Genomic DNA, 26,016 nt, shown 5'->3' with positions numbered 1-26,016 from the left:
TAATATGTTTTTATTGATTTCAGAGAGAGAAAGGGAGAGGCAAAGAGATATATAAACATCAGTGATGAGAGAGAATCATTTATCGACTTCTTCCTGCACACATGCCCTGAATGGAAATTGGAACTGTGACCTCTTGGTTCATAGGTTTACACTCAACCGTTGAGCCACACCAGCTGGCAAAAGTCCTGGTTTAAATACAAGTTCTGTTGGGTACTCTCTGTGTGACCATGGGAAGCTAATTAAATATCTCTTTCTAATTTGTAATTTAGTTCCTACTGCAGGGGATGATTATAAGAAGTGAATAAGATTATGCTCGTGAAACATTGGTGAGTACTATGGAAATACACAGAACACTTAGATGTAATAAGGAAATGTTAGCATGAATGTCAAGAGCAGGCATCTAAAGAGACCACGTTAGCTGAGTGACTTGTCACCATTCCATAGCCACAACCACACTCTTGATGCCACACTGGCCTCCTTGCCCTTCCTCAAGGAAACCTGTCTAATAAATAAATCCACTGTTGTTACATTGGCCCAAGTAAGAATTTATGAATGCATTTATCACTGTGGCTACAGACAAATAGAAATCTTCAATCTAAGGGAAATGAGCTGGATTGCTTATGTGTCCATGAAAATGGTTGGAGAAGTCCAGTGTTTAAATTTAAAAACAAAAAACAAAAAACTAGTTAACAAACTTCCACTATGTTCTTTTCATTACCATGTCCTAAAATTTAAAAAAATAATTAAAATTATCCTGTGTATCTTACCAGTGTATTTTGTGGAGGTAAACATTTAGATGGGAAAGAAAAACTAAGAGTATTCTACAGTAAATGGATAGAGCCAAAACACAACAATGATCATCAACGTTAAAGGAGAAATTATTCCTGGAAAAGTAATCAAGAAGGACTCAGAGGGAGGTGATACTGGGGCTGGCCTTGCATGTGAACTGGATGTGTATAAGCAGCAGGAATGCAGACCTGCCATTGGAGAAATAAGTGAGCTTAAAAGGTGGCTGGAAAGGATGGAATCAAAAAATAGATGGCCTGGAACAACAGTTGAAAAACTTTGGTCTTGGTCTTGCAAGAAATAGGGAAGTTTGTGTTTAAGAAGATAAGAATGACATGGAGCCAGAGCATATGGACTGTTGAAGCTGAGAGGTGCCAACCTCCACCTGGAACTAAGCAGGAAACAGGTCCAGATAGAGGAAATGGCTTGCCCAAGAGGTGCGTCATGCCATGACAAAATCAAGACTTCAACTCAGGTCTGGGACTCCTAGTCTGGTTTTCTCTCCACAATCTCATTTTCATAAAAGGTCAGCAGACAGATGATTAATTTTATGGGTCATAAAACCAAAAATGTCTTTCATTTCTTATCCCATTTCCTTACATGTGGAGATACATTGAGCCCTAGAATTACTTTTCCCCCATTTTAGGCAAAATGACTCAAAGTCAGCTTTTTCACTGGTTGAAAAATCTATGCATTCTTGCATTATGCATGGTCTTGTGCCAGGGTTCTTGTCCCAGCATTACAGAGGGTTCAGCAATCTGGAGAAAGGGACTGATGCATAGATTCAAGAAGGAGTCCAAAGATGAAAGATAATTTTGAAAGGCATTGGGGTCAGAGGATCTTCAGTTAAAGGAGCTAGAAGACTTTCCCTTGTCTAGGACCCCCGTGCTATTTATTAACACAATTTGTCCTAAGGCAAGGTGGAGGCATACATTGCAAAGAATATAGTTTCAAAGGGTAGGTTTACAGAAGCATTGTCAGTTTGAGGAATAGCCTACAGGTGTCCAGGTGTTTGGCCAACAGGAGGCAATAAAATGCCCTGAGCTGTCTGGCAGCAAACAATCCTATTCAGGTTTGGGGAAATGCCCTTCAGTCATTCCAACAGGTAAACTACATTTGACTCAACCCTTGTTGAGCTCCCAAGCTTCACCAATCTTTTGATGAAACTCTTGTAATTATATGACATGTTGGAATTGGTTCTCGGCAGTCTTGTGCCTTGTAGTATAATTCATCCTTAGAGGTCACAAGATAATTAATTTATTAAAGGCTCCAAGAAATCTTGGAGTAAGTAAACTTTGCATAAAAATCTATTGCCCAAAATTATTCTATTATAGAATTCTTTCCTTTCTCCCAAGAATTTCCTAGACTACTTTTCTAAATGTATAAGAGAGACAGCAATGAATGAAAAGCAAAAGAATAATTTCCTGTAAGATAAGGTAAATTCTTTATCTGCTAACATAGGAACATGGTTCATTTATGCATGATAGTGATCTCTAGAGGAGAAAAACAGGATGTGACAAATATTATTTATAGTCATGTAGGAAAGGTTAGCTATATGGAGGGGTAGCTATGGAAAAAAACTAATATTAGGTTCAAATATTATATAGGGTTCGTGGTAGATGCACTAAAGTCACATAAATTCTCTGTAAGATCAACAATCACTATTGTATACTCATATTGTTAATAAAGTCCTTTCTTATACATTACTATAATTGAGTCACTCAACTGTTCTGATCTTTATCTTACTTATAAATAAGGAAAAGAAAAATCAGAGAGGCTAAGCATGGTAGATGTTGTGGTGTGGTACCCAGATTCCTATTAGCACCAAGGCTCCCCTTCCTCCAACCAAAATTGTAAGCTGTTGATGGATTACAGCCAAGTCCCTCCCCAGGAAAGGGAATTGCCTTGTGCAAAAGTCATTTCCATTTCCTGGGAAAGCCCACATCTACTGACTTCTTAAGAAAAGGGTGCACGTTGGAGAGTATGGTTCAGTTGGTTGGAGCACTGTCCTGTGCACTAAAAGATATTGGATTTGATTCCTGGATCTTAGTTCTCTCTCATATCAATAATTTTCTCTCTATCTTCCTTTCCCTCTCCCTCCTCCTTTTTCTCTCTCTAGGGTCAGTAAAAAAATACCCTCCAGTGAGAATTTCTTTTTTAAAAAGGTAGTGTGGTGACTTTTAGACTCTAAATAACTCAGTGATCTATCATTTTCCCAGTAAACAATGCATGAAGTTACAAAATTATGAATGGTTAAAGAATCCATTCCAAGTGAAAGATACTAGTAGACCAGTAGATTTTAATTTAAAAGAGTTCATTGATATGGTTTCAAATTTCTAATTGCAACTTTTAAGAATTTACTGATAAAGTTTTATTTAAGCATCAAAGAAGATTATCCACAATTATCTAAAAAAGGCTATTAAAATACTTCTCCTTTTCAAACTTCATAGCTATATGAGAAACAGATTTTCTTTCTATACTTTAATCAAAACATATAACATATTGAATGCAGAGTATCACAATCCAGCTATTGAATAAAGCCTGATATTAAAAAAATTTGCAACAATGTGAAACAATGTCATTTTTCTCACTTTTTAAAAAATAAAATAAAGCTATTTTATAACATTTATAAATGTTAGTGTTACTATGTAGATTTATTGTTAATTTAAAATTAAGTGATCAATATTTTTAATTTCTTAATTCTAATCTGTAAATGGATAAATATTGCTAGATAAAAGCTCTTTGGGGTCCCCAATAATTTTTAAGATTATAAGGGGATCAGAACCTTCAGCCTAGAAAGAGTGCTGGCATAGAGTTAGCATTCAAGAACCATTTATTGCAAAATCCCAACATTTATACAGGAAAATAGATGGGTAATAAACATACACTCCCTGTTAAATTACAGATGGTATCTCTGTACATTACAAAATAGAATATTGTATTCCTCCTGGTGGCTCAAGGTGGGCAGTGTCAAGAAAGGGAATATTCATCCCAAGTCTGAATGGTCTTCAGAGGAAATCTCCCTTTCCTGTAGACAGCCAAAATCTCAGGTATTTTTAGAATGCAGGAAGTCTGTCCACTTGAAATTTCTCCTAGGCCTAGCCTTGCCCAGTGGTGTTCTTTACCTACAGCCAAGGAACACTTACAAAAGGGAGAACCCAGCACAGTCCCTGACGGCTCTACCCATCAGATCCCCCAAGACATGGAGGAAAAAGCTGATGGGACAGGAAATCTGCAAGTTAGCAAACCCAGACACCTGAAGTCTGTCTTTTATAGAAATGATCAAATCAAATTCACAGCCAGAAACAGCTAGCTGCCCCTCTTCCTCAAGCTCCCCTTTGGAATAAAGCAGGATAATCAGAGAGAAGAAAATCTAAAAACAAAAACCCTGAGATTATCAATGGACCTGGGGACACTTTGGAGTGCCTGTGTTATGAAAGCTGAAATTAAGCAGCACTGAAGTGCGCTTTATGAATATTAAGAATCAAAGATGACAACAGGGCTTTCTGCCCAACTTTTTCTGGAGCTGGCCCTGGGACTTCCAACACTTTTAAAGCAGGCTTATTCTATGGCCAGACTTTGAGCAATAACACAGACCAGCTTTCGTAAGCAAAGTACAGGAGGTTCGCTTCAAATTTTGGAATTTCAGCAACATTAGATTAACTAGAACCAAAGTAACAAGACCTTTTCATTAGACAGACACTTTTTATCTTACAAAAAAAAAAAACAAAAAAAAAAACGCCGAAGTGATAAAATACAAAACACCAAGTGACATAAATAATTTCATGGGAGGGAAAGGATTTTTTTGCAGGGAGTATCCAGGGTCACACACCCTTCCAGCTCAGTCTTCTGTCCTTACAGCATTCACTGCAATAGATACAATAGCAACTACGGCTCTGAATGTTGATTCAGAGTCATCAGAGATCCAACACTCACCAACTTCTCATGCGTGTTAGAAAGTTGTAGACATCATTTATTATTGAAAACTTTGCTTCATGTATTGAGATAACTGGGAAGTCTATGCGATTTACAAGGCTAGACTATAAACTGTTGTGATACATTCCCCTGGTGTGTCATTTACATTGCTATCCATTATCAGTTAACAGATAGTTTGTCACTGATAACAGCTAATGTAGTGAAGTTCAAGATCATTTTTTATAATAACGAACGAGAGAATAATTTTTTAAAAATTTAATGTTTCACTTTTTTCCTTCTACATACTTGACCCTTACTCTACTTGACCCGGTCATGGTCATCCATTTGTAGAGACATGAAGATATTACAAAGGAGTCCACTATTAAAGAGGAGGGTGATGTTCATTTAAAATAAGATTTCAGAGCAAGAGAGACATTAAATTGGAGTTTTTATTCAGAAGGTTTTCAAATTCCTTTGTCTCCCTTTTAGCATGGGGGTGTTTCTGGAAGACCCAGCTGTAAGACTTCCCCTGTAGGATGGTGAATATCCCTCCTCCATGTGACAGGAGCTTGCCAATTCATAGCAATAGAATGTGACCAAAATAAAAGGCGTATCTCACTCCATATATACCCAGACAGCAATCTCAGGGCAAAGAGAAAGTAGAGATAGAGGAGATCTCTTGCCCCATTTGAGGTTCTGGGAAGATGCCATGTCACAGACTTCCCCATACCATCCAGAGGCATGTCCATGTCAAAGTAAATAGGATAGGGCCATGTGGCTGGGCTGAAGGTGGCGTGGAGTTGAGATTTTTTTTTGAAGCTTCCTTCTGTTCCCAACTGGGGTAAATGTGGAGTCAATAGCAAACAGGTCTTTTCTATAATAGGTGGGTTAAATGAACCAGTAGCAGAAGCCGGTTGGGCCTTTTCACTAGGGGAACAGGAGGAAGCAAGTTAGCAAAGAATGAAATGGACAATTCTCCCCGAGGGCACTGCCCAGGTCAAAGAATGATTAGTATCAGAAGCTAGCAACATGCTTGCAGGATTGAAGGGCTGTAGGGTAGAAAGAAATGACCAAGCCCAGCCAACCTGAATAGAATGGTCCTTTCGAGTGAGTGAAAGTTATTTATGGGCATGAAGTTTACTTAGAAGACAGTGAGATGAGGGTATTATTTTGAAAATAACAATGTGCTTTGCTCTTATTTTTCCCAGTACAGGGCTCAGCATCTCCATCTGCAGACAGGAGAAATTAGGAAGGCGGCAATTAGAATGCAAAGGAAAAGAGAATTAATAATTTTCCAAACTGGCCCTTTCTATAACAGCCTCCCTCTCACTCATTTGCATAGCAATGTGCTTACTGGAGTGTGGAAGGGGTGGAGTCTGAGTTTCCGCTGAGAATCACCCTTATATTATACATAACCCACAATGGGCTTGTCTGTCTCTCAGTGCTTGGTCTTGGCACATCCCAAGGCATCTGTCAAAAATGTAAGTGACACTCGCCACGTGTGCTTTGGAAGGAAAAAGACTAAAAAACAACTGTTTTCAACAATGAACCTGCAGTTTGGGTAATAAGCAGCATGGAGGAGTATTAGGACTGGGGTGGGGGTGGAGTTGGGAAGAGACCAAAAGCTGGGCTCTGAGATACTGAGCAAGTTGCTTCGTTTTCAGAGCTTCAGTTTTCCTTTCTGTAGGAGGAGACAGTTGAATGACTTTTAAGAGACCTTGCAGAGGGGAAAACTGCGAATTCTTCAAGGCCTAAGCTCATGAGGTTGAGTTCCCTCACAATCTCCAATTGCGCCAGACAAGGCACAACTGTGTGCACAATGGCCTCCTGGCCTGCAGCCGGAGCCCAGACAAGGGCTGCACTGCTCTCACCAGAACAACTTGGGAAGATGGTCACTTGGTTATGTCACCTCTGGGCTTCCCTTTCTTCTCTAACACTTCATTGCCTTCTCCCACTTCTCTCACACACACACACACACACACACACACACACACACACACACTACAAAATACTCAAGATGCTGTTCTTTATCAAAAAGTGTTTTCATTTAGCCTGGATGGTCTGACTCAGTAGTTGAGCACTGACCCACAACCATGAGGTCATTGGTTGGATTCTAGGTCAGGGCACATGCTGGAATTCAGGCTCAATCCCCAGTAGGAGGGGATTGTGCAGGAGGCAGCTGATCAATGATGTTTTTCTCTCATCGATGTTTCTATCTCTGTATCCCTCTCCCTTCCTCTTTCTCTTAAAGAAAGAAATAAAGTGCTTTCAATTAAGCTAAGGCCACTAGTGTATTCTTTGGTGTGAATTTAAGTCAGATATTACCACTCCTAAGGAGAGATGGGGTTCCCACTCACCCCATACACCACTCTATGTGATAATACTGATAATACGCTTCCAGGCTTCTGTGCCTGCCTATTCTGTTCCCTGCTGCCCTCACCAAGCCCCAAGCCTCAAAGGCCCTCTTCCCAGTGAACGCAATCCATCCTCTAAGACAGAGTCCAATTGAACGCCACCTCTCCTGTGCAGGCTTCTGGCCCTGGCACCCGGACAATTATTCGCTCCCGCACTGGGCTTTGGCAGCATTTAGGGACATGCCAAGTGCTCCCCTGCTCCTCTGACATCTGCCAGACCTTCACCTGGCTCACTCCCAATAAGTCCTCATTCCAAATGTCACCTCCTCAGAGAGGTCGTTCCTGAACAGCCTGAACTTCAGATCCCTTCCCTCTGTGATTCCCTAACCCTCTTTTAAGTTTTTCATTACACCCAACCCTCTCTGCAGTTACTGTATCCACAGAGGCATTTCGTGTTTATTTCTGTCTCTCCCAACAGGAAAAGAAGCCCCACGTGGGGAGATCTCTCATTCACTGCAGTTTCCCTGGCACCTAGAACACAGCCTGCTGTGGAGTTTACTCTGCTCCTGGGTGGCAGAGCGTCAGGTAGAAGCCAGGTTCTGGCCCAAACTCGGGCACCCTTTCTCCTGTCCACCCAGAGCGTGGCAATCAGGGGACACAAGTTTTGCAACCAGTGTTAAAAAACTACTCTTGGCCCTAGCCCTGGTTCTGATGCGTGGAAACCACATGGCACTGAGCAAGCCATTCCATCCCTCTGAGCCTCAGTTGCCTCATCTGTAAACTGGGAACAGCTGGATTGGCCCCCCATAATGTTTGGAAAGCAGTTAGCACAGTACCTGACACATTGTGAGGACTCCGGGAATGTTAGTCATCATTCTCTTTCTCTTCTGTAGGTCATTGGTTGGATTCTAGGTCAGGGCACATGCGAAGTGCCCTGACCTTTCTACCCACTAATATAACTGCTATTATCTCCTTTCTAACTCTGGTACGTTTGGGTTGGTTGACTCCAGATTTACATACTGCATGCTGAATGCATTTGGTGAGAACTCAGACCCAAATCTTTGCCTCTCTTCTGTGCCCTGTTTCTACTCTAGCCTTATGCACCCTTGAACTTTCGAAAGGACTACTAACTTGACCAGGCTTATCCCCAGTTATCTGAAGTTAGTAGATTGTTAACACAGTGCTCAGAGAAAGGGCTGCTCCTTTTAGCAGTATTCCGATGAAATAGGAGGTTCACCAAAGAAACCCTGTGTCTAGAGTCCTATAGGTAACCCTATTAGGCTTGTGGGGTACCCATCCTTGCTTTGGTGACACATAGGATGGGGACATCAACTCAATCTGAACCTGCAGTGCTAAAGGGGGTCACTCTGAACTCAGTCACTGCCATTCTACCCAACAGGCACTGGGCAGGCCTATAGCCAGATCCCAGAAAACATACAGCAGGAGGTTCACTAAGAATGTTGTTTATCAAGGCCTGGAAGAAAAGAGAAAAAGAGGGGAGGGAAAGGAGAGAAAGGGAGGGGAGGAGGAGAGAAAGGGAGGGGAGGAGAAGAGAAGAGAAGAGAAGAGAAGAGAAGAGAAGAGAAGAGAAGAGAAGAGAAGAGAAGAGAAGAGAAGAGAAGAGAAGGAGAAGAGGAAGGAGAGAAGAGAAGAGAAAGAGAAGAGAAGAGAAGAGAAGAGAAGAGAAGAGAGAAGAGAAGAGAAGAGAAGAGAAGAGAAAAGGTAGAGAAGGTGCCTGGTTAAGGGCGATTGCTCATTCATTGGTTTTAGTTAACTAAGAAGTTTACCATCATTCACATCAGGCAAACCACTGCTCTGACTCCTTTTTCTAAATCAACCTGAAATAAGAAAAAAATAATCTGTTTTTTCCACTTGATTTTCAGTACGTACACTGACCTGAGTCTTGTTGGTCTGTGGACCCTGCCCTCTGTGTCTGTACCCACAGCTCTGGGTAAGGGATTCTAGAGTCCACCTAAAATATTAGCATTCTTGGATCCCAGCGAACACTAAGATGAATGTGTCTATTCGGCTATGGAATTTTCCTTATTGCTGACACTGGGCAGCCCCATGTGCCAGAGAGGATCTGTGCAGATGGACTGCTTATGGAAGAGGCTAGAAGGAAAAGAGGAAAGAGGCAAGATGGCTGAGGGTAAGCAGGAGGGCCAGCAGGGTCAAGGAGTGGTGGCCGAGGGGCCAGGCTGATGACACTCCTGGCTGCGTCAGCTGCACTGTGAGCACAGGCTTTCACTCCTGGCCTGAGAAAACCTTCGCAGGGGCCTAAATAAAACTTTTCAACTTAAAAAACTTCAGCAGTAATGAACTCCAGCTGTGTGGCAGAGCAAAGTCCCAAGTCCAAATAGTTTCCCTAGAAAGAACTGTCGTGGCTGCCCCTGCCTCCTTAACTCTCTTATTCCTGAGGGAGGAGCACACACAGGCCTGTTCTCTGGTCACTCGGAGGCAGAATAGGGGAGCGGCTTTGTTGGCCTTTGCAAGGTGGGCCTGGAGCAGGTTCATGTGGTCTTTCCATGAGATAGGCCACAGCTCTGTCCACACTGTCACCTAAACCCTCTATTATAGTCATCACCTCAGGGGTTGCAAACTGGAGTCCACTGCTCAAACCCAGTTCATTACCTGTTTTTATAAATTCTGCTAATGAGACACATCCATGCCTATTCACCTATAGACTGTCTATGGCAAGTTTTTGAAGCCCTGGTTAAAATAAAATGCACAATTCCTGGAGGCTTGCCTGTCTGTTTATACCAGTATCCAAGCTTTGGTCTTGTTTCACCATGAAAATTCCATAGCTGAATAGACACATTCACCATGGAATTGGGTGAATGAGTGTCTTCAGAGATCATAGAGTCCAATCCATTTTAGATAAGAAACCAGGGTACCCAAAGTAAAGGGTTGGGTAACAGTAACATTGAGTTTTCCTTTACACCCTCCTGCTTCCCAGGCCAGTACCCTTTCCACCATATCAGCTGCCTATCCAACAAGGGAACTCATGCATACAACAAATGAACCAAAGTAACAGACAGGTCTTTGCCCGCCAAGATCAATAGCAAAACCCACATGAACTGGTTTTCAGAAGGGACATTTTATTGAGATCTTTTTGCTATGTTTTGCATGGAAATACTATAGTGTTTGCTAAAACATATTTTATAACTTGTGTGTGCAATGATCTGGTATTTTAATAGTTGAGTATTTTCAACTAATGGTTAAATAATTGTTGAACCCAAGATAGAGAGAGAGAGAAAAAATAGTGCTTTCTGCTCATTCCATCAAATGCTATGTACAGTGGCAAGAATTAGCACATGATTTTAATGGGCTACTACACTTAATGACGCTTACAGAATGAGTTATTTTTCAGCTGTTTTCATTTAATTTACTCTAATATTCCCTATAGGATAAATTTTGACTTTGACCCAATAGACCATAAGTTCTGAGAGAGCATGTAACAGATTGTTTGAAATGTATGCATTTCTTCCAGCTGTTTTGGAGCTGAACTAAGACAATAACACGGTAGAGAAGCTCGTGATTAACTGAAACCAATCTGAACCAGAGCCCTCAAACATCTGGAATTCAGTTTCCAGGTGCACCCTTCCCATCACTCAACACTTAGGAAGAAGAGCCTCATAGCAACAAAACAAGCGGATGGAAATTGAGTCTTAAAATTGACAAAGCAACTTCTGGAAAATGTCTCTGGAGTCAGTCCAGATGTGGAATGGGAAAGATGAGTCATTTCCTGGGATGCCCACAGTGTGTTAGGTATATGCCCCTTGGGGGCCTGGGCAGTGGATTTCGGGAAGCAACCAGAAGAAAAGGTAGCGTCACCAGCTAGAGCTAAAGAAGAGATAGAACTTACGTTCTTACAGCCGGCCCTGAATCAGAGCACCCTAGGCACTGAGGCACCCCTGAACTCACACCCAGGGACCAAACTGGGTTCAGACACAGAGGGCGGGGTCCACCGACCAGTGGAAAGTCAGGTCAGTGCTAGGTCAGTTCTTCATCAGCGGTATAACTTTGAGCAAGTTACCCATCTCTCTGTGCCTTTTTTTCCTCATCTGTTGAGCAGGAAGAATGATGGTGCCTGCCTATTAGATTTCAATTAGCCAATGTCAGTGCTGAGGACACAGTCTATTACCTCCAGGGGTTTGCACAGGCTGCTCCTTCAGCCTTGAATACCCTCATGCCACTTGCAAAGGAAAATGACTTTCACTCTCCCTTTTCTTCCATGTGTCTACTCCCATGCAAGGCTGGGTTACGTTTCCTGCCTCTGGGTTCTCATGAAACCCTACACTGCTACAAGGTAATTTATTTACGTGTCTGATTCTTCCACAAACTGAGTGGTCTGACAGCAGGAATTTGGTCTCGAGCAACCCAGTGTCAGGTAGAATGTCTAGCACAAACTATCCTCCAAAGACTTGGTTTTTAAATTAATACAGAATGCATGAATGAATGAACTATAAATAAATCAACAAGTGAAAAAATGAAAGACAAATTTCTATTATGTTTAAATACATTTTTATTGATTTCAGAGAGGAAGTGAGAAATAGAAACATTAATAATGAAAAAGATTCATTGATTGGCTGACTTCTGCACACCCCCTACCTGGAATTGAGCCTACAACACAGGCATGTGCCCTGCCCTGGAATCAAATTCTTGGTTCATAGGTCAATGCTCAACCACTGAACCACACCAGCCAGGCCCACATTTCTATTCTACATCTACCATTTATCTCGACACTAGATTGTGCCCATGACACTATTTGGCTTTGAGTGAATTAGAAAAAAAAGATCTCTTCTCCTCCAGACTCTTAGCTTCCATCTTTTAGAAAATTATCATGATACATTGGTTTTGTTAGAGCAAGATATTTTACTGCCATCTGTCAGGAAGTTTTAATGATAAATATATAAAGGTACATGCCTATCATATAATCTACCACCTGGGGTGCCAAACATACCCAGAGATGGCAGCCCTGATTGTGAACCAAGACTGGTTTGTTTGGAAATAAATAAATATTTATTTTTCTGAGTTTCTTTAAAACTCAGAAATCAGACCAAACGTGACCCAGCCCCTTGGTCTTCTTGGATGGGTATTCTGCTGGGAAGAACTAAAAGTCTGTCTAGGTCACATTGAGACACACCATGGAGTCAGTCCTTTTTCTTGGATCATCCATCTTCCTCAAGCTTTTTTACTCAGGGACTTTCGTAGGCTTTTCCTCCCAACTGTGAGATATGTACTGAAAAAAGGATAAACTGGAAACCGAGAGACTTGAATTTTATTTCCAGCTCTACCACTAATTGGTTGGATGATCCTGGACAAATCTCTTAATTAATCTGAGTCTTAGTTCCCCCTTTAGGAAATTAATAATAAAACATTATTATTAATGTTTTGAGGCCACAAAACTGTCTGCAAAAATAAAGTGCTATCCATCATTATCAAAAAAATGTATTTTAGTAATAATAACAATAATAGTACTAATAGTAAACCCACCACAAATATCATGGATTGGATTATCTGACTAATACCACCCTCATAGAGAGCATAGAGCAATAGTTTAGGAAGGACCGATATTTGATATGTTTTTTTTGTAAATTCTTTATTGTTGAAAGTATTACATTGTATCCTTTTCCCTCCATTGACCTCTCCCAGCCCATCCTGCCCCTCAACACAGTCCTTCACCCCCTATTGTCTGTGTCCATTGGTTATGCTTATATGCATGCATACAAGTTCTTTGATTGATCTCTTACTCTTCCTCACCCTCCCCAACCTTCCCTCTGAGGTTTGATGGTCTACTCAATGCTTCTATGCCTCTGGATCTATTTTTGCTCATCAGTTTATGTTGTGCATTATATTCCACAAATGAGTGAGATCATGTGATATTTATCTTTCTCCCACTGGATTATTTGACTTAGTAAAAATATTCTCCAGTTCCAGCCATGCTGTTGCAAATGGTAAGAATTTCTTCTTTTCTACAGCAGCTTAGAATTCCATTGTATAGATATACCACAGTTTTTTAATCCACTCATCTGTTAATGGGCATTTAGGCTATTTCCAAATCTTAGCTATTGTAAATTGTGAAGCTATGAGCATAGGGGTGCATATATTCTTTCTGATTGGTGTTTTTGATTTCTTGACATATATTCCTAGAACTGGGATTACTGGGTCAAATGGGAGTTTCATTTTAATTTTTTTGAGAAAACTCCATTCTGTTTTCCATAGTGACTGCACCCCAAGTGCAAAGAAACCATGAAGTGCTTAAGAATCAACACACCTCAACCACTGATGAGATGGTGTCTACAATCCCAGCTCCTTTCCCTCCAGGCTGGATATCTTGAAGTCAGGTAGCATATTCCCCACACCATTTTTCAGAGTTTCCATAAGGTCTAGTTGCCCATAGCTTAATAACATACCCTTTACTGGCTGTCTTCCCTTAAACCTCTCTTTCCAAATAAAGCACGTGAACTTGAATCCTTGCCCTGGGGTCTGCCTCTGAGGGACCTCAGCTAAAGCACTTAGTTTATCAAGTGCTTTTCTTCATGCCAACCAGTTACATTCCTGAGGGCTGAAGTAATGGGGATTTTTATAGGTAAAGAGGGAAAGTAAATTCTGGAGTGTGGAGTGTGGGTTGGAGAGCAGCCTGTGTCCGCGGCTATAGCGAGCAGCATGGAGGCCCTAAGGGACCAAAGGAAATGCCAATAAGAGCTGGAAAAGGGTTGAAGAACATGGAACACTTCTTTGATGCCTTTCACATCTAAAGCTCTGACATATAACGAGGGCTCAGAAGTGTATCAGATTATTCATCCATTCTTTCATTCATTGATCCAGTCACAAGTTCACTCATTCAAAAATCTAAATAATTTATTTTTTCTTTTAAATCTTTATCATTGAAAGTATTACATATGGCCCCTTTCCCTCCCCCTCTTTCTCCTCCCTCACTGACCTCTTCTAGCCCACCCCCACCCGCTATCCCAGGCCTTTACCACCTTATTGTCTGTGTCCATGGGTTATCCATATATGCATACAAGTTCTTTGGTTGATCTCTTCCAGCCCTCTCCACCCCCACCCCCATTCCCTCTGCGATTCCACGGTTTGTTCCATGCTTCTGTGTCTCTGGATCTGCAGTATTTTGTTCATCAGTTTATTTTTTTCATCAAAATAATTTCTTAAATGCTTATGTTGTGCTAAGAACTGTGCTAGGTGCTGAGATAAAGGATGAATAGGGCATATCCTCTGTCTTGAAAAGGTCATGAATAAAAGCCCCACTAGTACCAAATATACCTTCCCATTCAGATGTGCTTGCCTGGAGCCTTTGCAAATAGATCTGTTTGGCTCTGGAAGGGGTGGGCTGCACATTGTATTTTGCTCATTTGAAGCAAACAAGTAATAATGTAATGGCAGGAAGCCTCATAAAATGGTTATTTCTATTCCCGGACTGCTCCAGGATTCTATCTCATTTATAAACATTGTTTTATGAAAAATTGAGATCATTCTTGGAAGTGCCCAGAGAGAGTGACCTTTGCCTGTTTTGGTGCAGTGTTTGTGTGTGAGTGTGTACACGGCTGTTGTTGCTAAGGAGGCGATGGCCAGCCCGGGGTAATGGATGTCTTTCTATTGTGCACATTTTCTTAGTCAGGGTGGGTGAAATGAACAGCCACCCCCTCCATATCTAGTTCTCTTCAGAAAGAGAGAAATAGGGTCGATGGCCTGAGTGCCTCGGAGAGGCTCGCCTTCCCACACCACAACGAGGACAAATTCCACCCATGTTTCAATATACTTTCAGGCCTAAACATCTTGGGCACATGTCTCAGGGGTTCTTCATCTAATTTTTATGGGAATCAGTTCTTAACACCAAGCTCTGTCTCTAGAGATTTCCAATACATTTCAGAACTCATGTTACCAGAATGGGGACCTGCCTTGGCGGGTCTGCTTAACACCAGCCGGTAATGTGTGGATTTTCAACTTTGTACAGGAAAAATTTCACAACAGGAGTCCAGGTGAGTAGGAGAGAACATTTATTAAAGCTTGAGGCAATAAAATAAGAAATGGATTAGCACAGAAGAAATAACAGGTGAGCCTAGGCTGGGCTGCCTTAGTTCTCTGAGAAGTCATAGAAAAGGAGTCCTGGGGGATAAATGCAAGGGATTAGCCTGAACAAACTTTCATTGCTCTCCTGGCTGCAAGTCTCATGGGGTCCTTTTGAGTTTAGGAGATGCATGCCTGTGGAGGAAGAGGAAGGGGAAGGGAATGAGGGACCTGCTCCCCAGAGGGAGAACTCAAGCTGGGCCCATTGTCTTAAGGCTTTAATATATCTCTTGAAGGCGGGAATCTTATGGGAAGGCTCAGGGGAGGGTTTCAACAGAATATTCATCAATTTTCTAAGTATACTCCTTCATTTATCCATAATGCCAAGCACATAGTAGTAGCTCAAAATATACTAGTTAAATCAACTAATATTAATATTATTAACTATGATTATCATTCCCTATATGTAGCCCAGAGTATGTATTCTGGACTAATTTAGTAATGGAAGATCGACCTGAGGTTAAACCTAAATGTTCATAAAAACGCTCCCTTCAGAATTTGCTAGAATAGGTTAGACTTGTAATTAGAAGAATGCATATTCTCCTTTAATTGCTGGGGCTGACCAGTAGACCCTGAGCACTGATGAATGAAATTACTCTGACACAACATTTGCTATGAAAGAGAGGGCTAAGGTACTGCCTGGATAAAGGAACCAGACAACCACAATTGCCTGCCTCATTAGGCTTTTATTGTAACAGCAGTTTGAAATAAAGTTTAACTTCTAGATACAATCAGTAGGGTAAGTAATATTGGAAGAACACATGTGTTTGTAATGTCCTTTAAGCAAGGAAACCCAGAGATTAAATATGAGGATTCCAGTAAATACTAGGGGGAGGAGGGATCTGCAAATACACAGACTTATTTAAAAAGGTCAAGGAATAATTAAGGGCACTACCTTTGGCACTCCCCTAAGTCAGAATTCCGATAAACAGGGCAGGCGGCCTTCCTCACATTTCTCTTTTCTCGGAATGTCCTCCTTACAAACTTTCCAACCAATTCACATGTGCTCCCCAACACTTAATGTCTACAAATATCACCGTTTTCCACAGGCACCATTCTATCTCTATCCCACTAGTGTACCATCATAATTAGTTTTTGAAGTGACTAATTTTCTAAAAATATTTTTATTGACTTTAGAGAGAGGAAGGGAGAGGGAGAGTTAGAAACAACAATGATAAGAATCATTGACTGGCTTCCTCCTGCCTGTCCCCTACTGGGGACCAAGCCCACAACCCTTTTATGAGCCCTGACCAGGAATTGAACCATGACCTCCTGGTTCCTAAGTCAATGCTCAACCAGTGGGCCACACGGCCACCTGGAAGTGAATCTTTTTTACTGTGGGAATATGTTTTGTTTTTGTTTTTGTTTTTGTATGTGCAGGTAGCACTGCAGAGGGACACCCTGCCCCCACCCCTTTATAAGCCCTTAAAAATATTGCAGTGGGATTCTCAGTTCCCTGGAGGTTCTGCTGGAGCCATCACATCCATGAGGTCATAGATGTTACCCTCTCACATAGCCAGATCACATATGAGCTAATTTGGAGGAAAAAAAAATTTGAGGAAAGGCTGATGTAATTGGCCCCAGAGTTCCTTGGGTGGGGCCATGTGAAGACAACCTTTTCACTGGTCTGGCATAGACTAGCTTTGAATTACACAAGATTTGACTGGTAAAGAGACAAGGGCACAAGCACCAATGAAATGTCAGTGTAGATGGTACCCCACCACTAAGACCCTTGGTGCTTCTAGAAGGGCTGTGCTTAACTAGCAGTTAAAATAAGAAAATATAAATCTATAGAAGTGAACTGCCTTACACAGCTTGTTAGTGGCAGAGCTGAAATTAAATTCTTGTTTGCCCTTTTCTGAGATAAACCTTGAGCACACTTAGGACAAGGGCTGTCTGATTTTCCCACCATGGATTCCTCAGCACCTAGGACAGTGCCTGGTGCTTAGTACTTGGAACATACTACATATTTTACACCCACTATTTTGGATTAATGTATTTAGAAAAAAGTTCAAAAGGCAAAGAAACCAAAAGGTTGTGTGAATGAAAAAAAGAGGTTCTATGGAAAATAACTTCACAGATGACTCATCATAAATTCCTATTAGGGCAGGTCATGGTGAGTCATCACACCCCAGGCTATTTTTGTCAGATCAGCAAAAAATATCAGATTTCAGTAATTAGTTTATGTGGGCCATGAGATGAAAAAGTTTGAAAATCACTGGTCCAGCACATGAAATTGACTAGTATCACAGAGGTATACGGCTGGCTCTCTTTGATCATTTAAGATTATCCATTTGTGATGGAGAATAAATGTTTAATTAGATTCAATCCTTGGCTTCCCTATTCAGTTGATTTAAAAATTCCAATGGAGCCGGGACCGGTTTGGCTCAGTGGATAGAGCGTCGGCTTGGGGACTGAGGGGACCCGGGTTAGATTCCCATCAAGGGCATGTACCTTGGTTGTGGGCATATCCCCAGTAGGGGGTGTGCAGGAGGCAGCTGATTGATTACTCTCTCTCATTGATGTTTCAAACTCTCTGTCTCTCTCCCTTCCACTCTGTACAAAAATCAATAAAATATATATTTAAAAAAATTCCAATGGAATTATAGAGCAACAAATTTCCTAAACCTGCATAGCTTCATCAACAAAAAAATACATCAACAAAAGTTAAACAAAACAAAAAAAAATGCATTCGTGATGATTTTAAAAGTCTCTTCACAAATTTCAAGGAGGGGAGGAAGAGAGGAAGAGAGGGAAGGAAGGAAGGAAGGAAGGAAGGAAGGAAGGAAGGAAGGAAGGAAGGAAGGAAGGAAGGAAGGGAGGGAGGGAGGGAGGGAGGGAGGGAGGGAGGGAGGGAGGGAGGGAGGGAGTTCACCAAGTTAAGATCTCCTGGGGCATGTAATCTACTTAGAAAGGGATCATTTCTTAGAAAACAGAAGAGAGAAAACACATTTTGCAAATTGATTCTCATTTTCTGGTTTAGTTTGGTTTCTTCCTACATGGGTACTAGAGTTAAGTACAGATGTGTAAGGATTTCTGTGTGCCTTAGTTTCTGGATTACCAAGCAATGCTCTCATGAGGCTGTTGTCTCTCTGATAAAGCTTTACAACACCAACAAGCCTTACTCAGCTGGAATCTAAGTATGAAGGCAGGGACCATGTCTATTTTATTTAGTATGGCATCCCCAGATCCTGCCAAGAATAGGTTTTCAAATACTTTTTCAAATGAATGAACTCAAGTTGCTTTTGCAATTTTTTTACTGCTACCAAATGACAATAAAGATAATAAATAGAATATAAACCTATTAGAAAACCTGAAAATGACATTATTGAGAGAGACAGGTATGTGATTTTGAAAATAATCAGATTAGCTTTTGTTCTATCTATTTGGGGTCCAGAGAGAAAATAATTCAAAATGCATACATTATTCAGGTAAAGTTGTAATTATTCCATTAGATGATTTGCATGTGACTATCATTACTCATGCTTTGGGCTTTGGTTATGCCAATTCCAAGTCAATAGCTACCTGTTATACATGCAGATATAGAACTTTTCTATCATCATAGAAAATTTTATTGTATGCTATTGCTACAGAGAATGTCTCTTGTTTTTATCAAATAACCTGCTGGTTCATAGGTTGTTGGAACAAGTTTACTTATCCGTGTTTCACAACTCAATATGGAAGAATATTTGGTGCCATGAGTAATATGTGAATTGATGAAGTGGGCTTTGAGTATATTAATATATTGTTAACATGTTAGAATAAAAGGTAAGTTTTTAATAATTCAAAATTGATTTCTAAAGTACCATAAAGCTACCATATAAATTGCCATAAATTCTAGTAAAATATTCCACAAATGATCATTCATTTGGTTTGACAATTTTATATCAAACACAATTGACATTTTTATTGCTTTTATCAGCAGAACTAAGAAAAAGATAACCTGTTTATTAAATTAAAGTAGATAATCACTGAATTTTTTTTAAAAAAGAACTGGAGTTTTTATTATTTTAGTTTTGATTATTTTTTTAGTCCTCACCCTGGGATATTTTTAAATTGATTTTAGAGAGAGAAGAAGGGAAAGAGAGAGAGAGAGAGAGGAAGAGAGAGAGAAACATTGATGTGAGAAACATCAACAAATTGCCTCCTGTATGCTCCCTAATAGGGTATTGAACTGGCAACCTAAGTATATGCCCTGATTAGGAATTGAAGCTGCAACCTTTAGGTGTATGAGATGATGCTCTAGCCTACTGAACATCCAGTCAGGGTGAACAACTGATATTTTTAGAACAACCTATGAAAAGGTTTTGAAATTGTTCCTGAAGGAAGTGATAGATATATTTCATCTCTTACTGTTAATCTTATTTTTCAAATTTATTTCCACCTTCTTTAATTCAGCCTCAATTCTGCCATTTTTTTTCACAACACTGGTATATCTTTATTATATAGAAAAGCATTTCCAAAGAATGGTACACATACTAGTTTTAGGTGGAACACAGACAATTATTTCTTTATTTTTAAATTTATAATTAGAAAAAATTATCTCTTCTCAACCATGACTTCTAAGATATTAAGCTTTTAAAAGATAAATTTATACAAATGTGTAAGACAATTTATAGGAAATAATCCTATATATTTATTATTAATAAAAGCCCAGGGTTGTAACGACCAATCTCGACTGAAGGCTGACCAACAGGAAGTCAGTCCTGCAGTCAGAGCTGGATTGCCCTGGCACCCTTCACAGCTGCTGCCCTGAGGTGCCCTCTCAGAGCTAAGGGCCTGAGGCACCCTCCCCGAGCTGTTTCTGGGGAGGCCTGAAGGGAGGAACTGAGTCCTAGGTTGCCATGGCAACAGCTGTGCACTGCTTCAGCTCTGCCCTTCACAGCCACTGCCACATGCTGTGGTATAAAACAAAGTGTGCAAGTGATCACAAGTACAGACACCACCTCCATGCTACCCTCGCATTTCTATCAGTCCCAGGGGGCCTGAGGTGCCCTCCCCATTTCTCTCCAGGCCTCCACAGTGGCTGCTGATCAGCCCTGACTTTCTGATAAAGCCCTGTTGCTAGGCCCAGAGACACTGACTGGCATAGAAACTGATCAATCAGACCCAAATTGGCTGGCAGAGGAGGGCAGCTGGGGGCGAGATCAGGCAGGCAGAGGCAGTTAGAGGTGATCAGGCAGGCAGGCAGATGAGTGGTTAGGAGCCAGTGGTCCCAGGTTTCTAGAGCGATCAGGCTTTAACTAGCAGTCAGACATCCCCCAAGGGGTCCCCAATTGGAGAGGATGCAGAGACAGGAGGCTGAGGGAAACACCCCCTTACCCCCCCCCCCCCATGAATTTCATTCACTGGGCCACTGGTAGATAAATAATAGCAGTGTTATCCTGATAGGAAAAAAAAATCATGAAGTTAGCATATAAATGATTAAAGTTTAGAAAATCCTGCTTAAATTAACCACCAGGCTTATCTGGTGTCTGGCCTCTTAAAAGATGATCCACCAAAACCGGTTTGGTTCAGTGGATAGAGCATCGACCTGCAGACTGAGAGATCCCAGGTTCAATTCCTGTCAAGGGCATGTACCTTGGTTGCAGGCACATCCTCAATAGGGGGTGTGCAAGAGGCAGCTGATCGATGATTCTCTCTCATCTCATCGATGTTTCTAACTCTCTATCCCTCTCTCTTTCTCTCTGTAAAAAATCAATAAAATATATGGGGGGGAGGGGAAAAAAGATTCCTTAGCTGCTTGAACTTCAATCTAAAAAAAATCCTTGGGTTAGCCAGAAGCACCACTTGTACTTCAGTCTAATTCTTCAACATTATTTAGAATCTCAGTCTTATTTTTGGATTCTCAAGAAGAGGTGAGCATTTCTGTATTTTTCCAGAACATTCCACACTATATTTAGCTTCCCTGTGGAAGCCGGTAGACTTTTAGTCTTCTCTACTGCATATTTGTATGTTTTTTCCCTTTCTTTTTTCTTTCTTCCTTCCTTCTTTCCTTCCTTTTCATTAAAAATTGATGGAAAAAATCCTCGGGTGAGAATTAACAACAAAAAAACAGTAAAAAATAAAAAAGGAATGACATTTATCATCACATTATGGAAGTATTTCATATAATGTGCTCTATTAAACACTAGTCTTCTGTGTCAACCAGAAGAGCAAAAGAGCACCAAAACCAAATATATTTGGAAAACACTGACTATTACAATCCCCTCTTGGAGTCTCACATGGGAAAGCATTATAGTGTAATGGTCAAATATGTAAGTTCTGTGGCTGTGTGGCCTACATTTGAAACTGAGCTATGTGCCTGTTTCTTCATCTGTGAGCTGGAGAATAGTAACAGGCCTACCTGCTACTATTAACTTGCAGGTAACACACACAGCTCAGGGCCAGGCAGTGTGAGCATGCCCTAATGTTGATTTTGTATCATGAAAGCATATTACAGATTCTGAGAATTCCTGCAGGAAGGTCACTTTTAACTTTGCTTAAGCCAAGTTCAAACTTATTTGAATGTGGAATCCTCTCTTCAAATATAATATTTTAGTATTAATATTTATGAAGTTAACCATTTAGGAAACACTACTCCCAAAGCTTAAGAAGCTTGAAAACATATAATACCTTAATCAATAAAGAAAAAATATTTTAAAAAATCATGAGGATTAACCCCTCTGGAGGGGGTGGGGGGGAGGCTTGAAAAGCCAGTTGTTTCCTTTGAGATGCTTCTGTAGATAAGGATCTGCTGCCCCCAGGTGGACAGAAGGATCTTGATCACAAACCTAAAATCTAAGAGCCAAGCTCTCCATAGGTGTATTTGAGTGTGTGGAGGAGGGAAGTGGAAGGAAAATAGTAATACTGTAATACTGAAAACAATAAAAAAAAATAAACTTTAAAAAAGAGTAATAAACATATTAGCCTAACATGTTCATGTGAACATGAGAAAGCAACTCACAAATAAGGTCAAGGCCACTATTTCTTTACTTTAAACCCAATGGTTGTCTTCTTTACCCAAAAATACCAGAAAGACACAGCAACTTTTATTAAATTTCCTTAATTTATACCTCTCTTAATTTAATTTGGAAGAAAAATTCCATGTCTGTTGTCTTAATAAACCTGTGAGAAATTATTTTAGATTACTGTGATAGTACATGAATGTACAAAAGCACACATAAAAATATTATTTAAATACAAAAAAGAGTAAGTAAACAAACAATTTTCCCATTAAGATGTGTTTCATACTGGGGGGGAGGGGAGGGTATTTTTTTTTTTTTTTAGTTTTTAGTTTTTAGTTACAGTTTACTAGTATGTGCAATGTTATTTTGTATTAGCATTATTTACACTAGTCAAGATATGGAAGCAGCCCAAATGTCCATCAAAAAATGATTGGATAAAGAAAATGCTGTACATACCTACAACAGAATGTCTCAGCCACAAACAGAATAAAAGCTTACCATCTATCTACAACAACATGGATGGATCTAGAACATATTATGTTAATATGCTTTAAAATGATTTTTAGAAGAGCTCTATTAAATACTAAGTATAAAACATATACTAGCAGGGAGAGTGAGCAATAAGAACTAAGGCTCTGCACTATCCCCATGAAAAGACAATTTTCTCACTTTATATTCCTTGATGGGAGCCCAGCGGACACATCGCCACCTGCTGGACAATTTGGGTCTGGAGTACAGATGTCTGTGCTGGATTTAGGCTGGGGCAGTGTTCCTGGATCCAGAACTTTCCCTGGGAAGAGAATGATTTCCCCATGGAATTTTTTGTTATCCTGCAAAATGGGCTAGCAGGTATTGTTTTGGGGAAAGAAAGGCCAAATCTGCCTTGAATGCTCCTCTGAGGACTCACTCTCATTGGGTTCAGCAGGAGGAGGTGATTAGCAGTGGAGAGCTATTCACATTCCATGTCTAAGATGTTAATGTGAGTTAATTTATAACCACTAAGAACCTGATTCTTCCTGCCACTGGCAGGGCAGCAAAGTCATTGTGATTCCCCTTTCCCTGCCCCACCCCACCCCCCTCAAGTGGGGACATTGGGCCAACATTAATGTTTTCTGAATTAGAAAACACAGTATTCTAAATCTGTGTTTTCCAAGAAAAAAAATAAGTTAGTTAAGGAAGATCCATCCCTGGGAAGTGGCCCCATTTGTTCAGCAAGGATTTTGTTTTCTCTTTCTCCAAGAGAAGCAGTTACATCAGCCCCAACACTGAGGAATGTTGTTAAGGACAGGCAACATGGCCCCGTTGACCAAACATTCCCTGAAGCCAGAGAGACCTAGTTTGAACCCTAACTCACTCAGCTATTAGCTGGAATATTTTAGGAAAGTTATTCATCATTTTTGGGCCAAAGGATCCCCATCAGTAAAGTGGGGAATATTTTCTATTTTCATTAGCAAAGCAAATGATCGGTTTTATTTTTATGGTGATTAAATGAAGAGAAGCTGTAAAGTGCCTAACCTAGTGCCTGGCACACTCAATAAATACTGGCTTTCATTGGCTGAAATAGTAGTAGTTTTCTACTTGTTGTTAATGTCATTGTCTTTCACGTATGGTGACTCCAAAGCATCTCATAGACCCATAGAATCCAAGCTGGAAGGGGTCACAGGTCCAGCTATTTGAACTTGCTCATCTCCTCATCCCCATGCCAAAGAGAACTCTACACAGCCATGTGAGCAGAACATAGGGAGACTCCCCGTTGGCTAAAATCTAGACAATTAATAGCTCACATTTACTGAGAGTTCACTCTGTCCTAGGCACTACATTAAGACCTTTCTAGGCATGAAGTTAATTCCAAGTTAATCTTCAATACAATCTATCTTATAATTTCTCTCATTACCCCCATTTTACAGATCATGAAACTATTCATCCAAAGGGTTAAGTGACTTTCCCCAAATCACATAGCCCACGAGGGGACTCAGAACTTGACCCCAACAGCCTGACCTCAGAGTCCCATTTCTAACCCTTCCATTGTGCTGCTCAATATCTGATTGATAGACACAGCAAAACAAAACCACAGGCTCCAAGTGCCAGGATGGCTTCTTGGATTGAACTAATGAGTTAATCAGCAAAGAAACTGATCCATTTGATTTCAACATGCTGCATCCATCAGTGACATAAGTATCTTACAAGCCAGAGATTCTCAACCCTGGTGGAATGTTAGAATTTCTTGGAAAGATTTTCAAAAGTACCCATGCCTAGACCTCACTGAACATTTTTTTGATTGCTATGGAGTGAAGTCTGGATGTAGAGGGTTCTTTTTTTTTTTTTTAAGCTCCCCCACATAGTTTTAATGTGCAGCCAGTATGGAGAACCACAGGGCTAGATTCTCTTTGCCTCGGATGGTGCCACTTAATTAGAGAGCTTCTTGAAGTCCTTTCGGGATTGTGTTTGTTTATCTTGACATTTAGTTCAGAACTAATTAGTGATCCTCATGCATTAGGCAATAATACCTTGTGTAAACTCTGACTGAGGATACCACTTTGCATAGAAATATGAGACTTTCCAAGGAGAACATTTTTCTCAATTGCTAAATGTAGTCAAGTTTTCTTTGGAAAATGGCAACATCCAAATCTTTCCCTACTAATCATGTATTACCAAAAAAAAAAAAAATTGCCTTGAAACATTGCAAGGCCGCCAACGCGATTCAGTAAATTACACCACATAACGGGCTTCGGCCTCATTAGGCTGTCCTCTTTGGCTTTGTCCAGGGAACAGCCACTTCCCTTTGCAATCCCTCATGGGGATGGATTTCTTCACTTTTCCCTGAAAGATCTGGACACCTCCTTTCCCTGAATCCCTCATCAAGTGGTGGCAGTTCAGCCTGTGTTAACTTCTTGAGGATGGATTGGATTTTACTTACAAATAAGAGATGTCTGCAACTTTAGACCATTGATATTTGAAAAAGAAACAGAATGCTTTTCTTTAGAATGAAGATACTGGGGGTGGATCTTGTTAGGTATCTATCTAGCATCCCTTTCCTCCTTCTTTCCCACCAGGACACCATCTTGTTTAGATACAACTCCTCTCCCCTGTGTGGCCCAGGCGTGATATCATTTCATTTGCTTCTCCAAATGCATCTTTCTTTTTCTGCACCCTGACCAGGGTCTAGGTGTCTGACCTGGGGCTGGGGAGATACCAATGGTATTAATGATGCCCTTCCTCTGTGGTTTTCAGCAAGTGGTAAAAAAGTATGGCTGGGGGGGGGGGCGGTATTTTGCTGGCTTCCTTTGTTGCTAATTAATTGCAGTTGTCAGCAGGTATCTGGAAGTGAACAGAGATCTTCTGTGGCAGCCCTCTCCCTCTGATGCTCTGTGTGCACCTTCTTGGAGAAGCTCCCGGTCCTCACAGTGAGGATGGTAATAATGACTCCTTGTTGCTTCTTCTGGCCTGCACAGTCCCTTGTTGAGTTACCCAAACTCTGCCACAACTTTATAGTCCCTTTAGTAAATTCTCTTTATGTTACTAGTTTTTCCAAATGTATATTTTTATTGATTTCAGAGGAAAGGAGAGAAAGAGAAGAACATCAATGATGAGATAAAGTCATTGATCAGCTGCCTCTTGCATAACCCTTACTGGTGATCAAGCCCAAAACCTGGGCATGTGCCCTGACCCCACAGACCTCCTGGTTCATAGGTTGAAACTCAAACACTGAGCTACATCAGTCAGGCTATTTAATTAGTTTTAATATGTCATCTGCTTCATGCTGGGACTCTAAGACAGCATCGGACTCACTCCCAAGTTTCAGGGCCTGAATCTTTGTTGTTGTTGTTAATCCTCACCTCAGGATATTTTTCCATTGACTCTTTTTGTAGAGAGAGTGGAAAGGAGGGGAAGAGACAGAGAGAGAAACATTGACGTGAGACACATTG

General features: G+C 40.7%; 1 long non-coding RNA gene across 1 annotated transcript; it reads right to left on the bottom strand.

Annotated features, from left to right (window-relative positions):
- On the bottom strand, positions 1-26,016 carry LOC123653127. Its single transcript, XR_006742762.1, has 2 exons — positions 25,715-26,016; positions 1-106 (listed from the first exon to the last, which is right to left on the bottom strand). It is a non-coding gene; the product is annotated as an uncharacterized LOC123653127 (long non-coding RNA).

This window comes from Pipistrellus kuhlii, unplaced genomic scaffold (assembly GCF_014108245.1).
Source record: "Pipistrellus kuhlii isolate mPipKuh1 unplaced genomic scaffold, mPipKuh1.p scaffold_m20_p_3, whole genome shotgun sequence".
Classification (NCBI taxonomy): domain Eukaryota; kingdom Metazoa; phylum Chordata; class Mammalia; order Chiroptera; family Vespertilionidae; genus Pipistrellus; species Pipistrellus kuhlii.
Note: the sequence above shows the minus strand (reverse complement) of the source record. Positions and strands in the feature narration are given on the sequence as shown.